Below are 3,763 nucleotides of genomic sequence, written 5' to 3' on the forward strand. Positions count from 1 at the left end.
TCCTCTATCTCGAGCCTCTCCGAAGACCTAGTCACAACACATATAAAACATTCCTTTAATACTAACCAATTCAAAACCACTTCCCGGAACCAATCCCACACTCTCGGAATCCCCAAATTCCTAAAACAACGCATCGGAAACATCCTCCGAGCCCTCGGAGCAAAAGCCCAAAAATGCAAAATTCCATGCTCTGAAAATAGCCTAGCGCCGCGGCGCTGCCCTTGAGGGCCGCGGCGCCCAGCAAGTCAGAGAGCATTCCCCAGCCCTGAAGAAGCCTCGCGCTGCGACGCCAAAGAACAGGGCCGCGACGCTCCTTCACGAACCCAGAAATCTGGGTTTTCCCCGAGCCAAAGCACTCCCAATTCAACCTAAACACATACCTAAACCCCAAAACCAATTTAAAACCACAAATAAACCATCTAACAACCTATAAACATCATAAACCAGCTCAATTACACAATCACTTCCATAAATCACACTTTGGTTCCATGCCTCAATAGTTCAAACCAGAAAGTTAGAAACTTAGACCAAAACCTAAACCATACTTCAAATTCCTTAAACCATAACAGAAATAAACCTTATAATTGCACAGAATCCTTACCTTAAGTGGAGAATTCAACCTTAAGCTCCCTTGCTTCCAGCTCCAAGCTACGCCTTCTAATTTCACAAGCTGAATTCCCAAGTAAACCAGCCACAAACCATCTTTCAATTTCAACCTAAATTCTATAGAAACTTACTAAACACAGAAATTTCAGAGATGAAACTTACCTCTGACCAAATCTTGATCCCTGCTTGGCTTTAATCACTTCAAACCACCTTGATTCCTCCTCCTAGGTTTCAAATTCAGCTTTCTTCCTTTTCTTCTCTTTTCCTCTAGGTTTCTCCCAATTTTCAGCATAAACAAAACATGCCCAAGTGAAATAACGTAAATGACCTTTTCCCTTAGCTGAAGTGATATAAATCCCTACCAAATTACTATTCTATCCTCCCATAATTATCCTCTCCTAACTAAACCTCAAGGGCACTCTTGTCCTTTCACCTATATTACAATTCTACCATTTTTCCATCTAAACTTGTTACTCTCAGCAGTTACTAATGGTTACTCAGGTTACTCAATCACCAATAACCATTAACCACAAATTCTCAACTCAACTCCCGAAATTCCCCAAAGTACCCCAAGGCTCCTCCCGAGCCGGGTATGAAATCCCGTTGTGACTTTTGAGTTAACTAGCTCTCTAGGACCGTCTCGGCACGTGCATCACATTAATAACACCACACTCACGTGGTACAAACCACATAATACCATTAACACATTTATGCCCTTAGCGGCCTAAGATTACCAATTTACCCTATCATGCAAACGGGGTCCACATGCATATTTATACCACCTAAACAAGCATTCTAATCACATATTCATTCAAATTCATATATTAACACGTTAATTCACTTATTGCCCTCCAGGCACGCTAATCAAGGTCATAAACCTTATTAGCAACTTGGGATGTTACAAGGGCGCTGTTGTTAATGTCATTTTAGCCGGACGTTGACCACTTTCTTAAATTCAACTCGAATCCAAACCACCCCTCATGTCCTTAAGAGCCATAATATCATGAGAAGACGCCCGTTTCTTGATATTGCACATTTTTGGAACTTTCCACCGCTCATGAAACGATCGAGCTTTCTCACTAAATATCTTCTTCACTTTATGATGAATTGTTCGCTTGCCACCTTCAACCATAGATTTATTCTTAGTAAATTTAAGCTTATCACCCTTACTTTCCACCACATCAACTCTACAACAAGTTGGAACCTCCGTTGCTGCAAAGACATTAAATGTTACCTCTTCTTTTTGCACTCGCAACTTCAACTCGCCTTTTTGCACATCTATTAAGGCCCTACCAGTTACTAAAAATGGCCTTCCAAGAATAATTGGAATATTTTCATCTTCTTCCATATCAAGAATAATAAAATCTGCAGGAAAGATGAATTTATCGACCTTTACTAACACATCCTCTATGATCCTCCTCGGATGAACCAGTGACCGATCCGCCATTTGCAAAGACACGGTAGTAGGCCGAGATTCTCCCAATTTTAACTTTCAAAAAGTAGATAGAGGCATTAGATTTATACTAGCCCCTAAATCACATAAAGCCTTTGTCACCATTGAACCCCCTATAGAGCATGGAATGTTGAAACTACCCGGATCTTTAAGCTTGGGAGGTAGCTTCTTTTGAAGTATTGCACTGCACTCCTGAGTAAGTGCTACTGTCTCATAATCCTCTAGTTTCCTTTTCTTAATCAAAATTTCTTTCATAAACTTCACATAACTTGGCATCTGTTCAAGTGCTTCGGCAAAAGGAATGTTGATGTGTAGCTTTCGAAAGATATCCAAAAATTTAGAAAACTGCTTGTCAAGCTTATTCTTTTGAAGCCTCTGAGGATATGGGATCTTTATATGGTGATCTATGCTTATTTCTAGCTGCTTTTTCTCAAGGTTCTCATTAGCCTCTTCTTCAAATTTACCCTTTTTCTGCTTGTTCTATGTTATAGGTGCCTGTTGATCCTGCTTTTGCTCAACTTTCTTCTCTATACTTGGTCCCTCATACACTCTTCCGCTCCTCAAGGTAATAGCTTGACACTGTTCATTAATATGTCCCTTTGGATTCACTTCAGTAGTGCTTGGCAAGTTCCCTTGAGCTCGGTTTGCCATAAGCGTGGCCAACTGTCCAATCTGAGTTTCCAAGCTTCGAATAGATGCCCTCGTTTTTGTCATAAATTGATTAAGTACATCAGGTTGTGCTTTAGGTTGCCTCATAGGTATTTGCTGTTGTGGTGGTCTATTTTGTGATTGATAAAATCCAGGAGGAGGCCTTGAGTACTGAGGTTGGCTCTGCTGAAACTGCTGCTTACTTCCTTGACCACTTGTCCATGAGAGAGTAGGGTGATTCCTCCACCCTTGATTGTAGTTCATTGAGTATAGGTTATTTGAGGGCCTTTGAAAATTACCTATTGTTTGCACTTGCTCCAGAGGCATATTGTTAAGATCCCTCATTGTGCATTATTCAAATAAATGAGGTCCCCCACATAACTCACATATAATCTGCATCTGCATAACTGGAGCTTGAGCTTGAATGTTGTTCTGCTGTAACTGTTTGGTTAATGTTGCCACTTGAGCGGACAATATTGAGATGGCATCCAATTCATGCACTCCAGCCACCTTCTTAGTGGTTTCTCTTTCTGATGGCCATTGATAATTATTCATAGCCATTTCTTCCAACAGATCATAAGCTTCATTAGCGCTTTTAATCATGAACGCTCCTCCAGACGTTGCATCTATGATTGTGCGAGTAGTACCACACAAACCATTGTAAAAAATATGGACTAACATCCATTTTTTGATTCCATGATGGGGAAATTTTCTCAGCAGCTCCTTAAACCTCTCCCACGCATCATACAACGATTCGCCATCTTTTTGGTGAAAATTATTGATTTCACCTCTATACCTTGCAGACAGCGATGGTGGGAAAAATTTTGCTAAAAATTTCTGAGTTAGCTCCTCCCATGTTGTGATAGAATTGGCTTCCAGAGAAATAAGCCAACTCTTTGCTCGGTCCCTCAATGAAAATGGGAATAGTCTCAACCTCACTGCATCGTTTGTCACTCCGTTCATCTTGAATGTGGCGCAGAGCTCTGGGAAATTAGCCAGATGTAAGTTTGGGTCTTCCGTTGGTGATCCCCCAAACTGAACTGATGATTGTACCAT

General features: G+C 40.9%; 1 non-coding gene across 1 annotated transcript; it reads left to right on the forward strand.

The window, feature by feature from the left end:
- The first annotated feature begins 3,398 nt into the window (after positions 1-3,398).
- LOC133820734 (small nucleolar RNA R71) lies at positions 3,399-3,505 on the forward strand. The gene has a single exon (XR_009887135.1). It is a non-coding gene; the product is annotated as a small nucleolar RNA R71 (small nucleolar RNA).
- The last annotated feature ends 258 nt before the right edge of the window (positions 3,506-3,763 follow it).

Source organism: Humulus lupulus, chromosome 2, assembly GCF_963169125.1.
Source record: "Humulus lupulus chromosome 2, drHumLupu1.1, whole genome shotgun sequence".
Classification (NCBI taxonomy): Eukaryota; Viridiplantae; Streptophyta; class Magnoliopsida; order Rosales; family Cannabaceae; genus Humulus; species Humulus lupulus.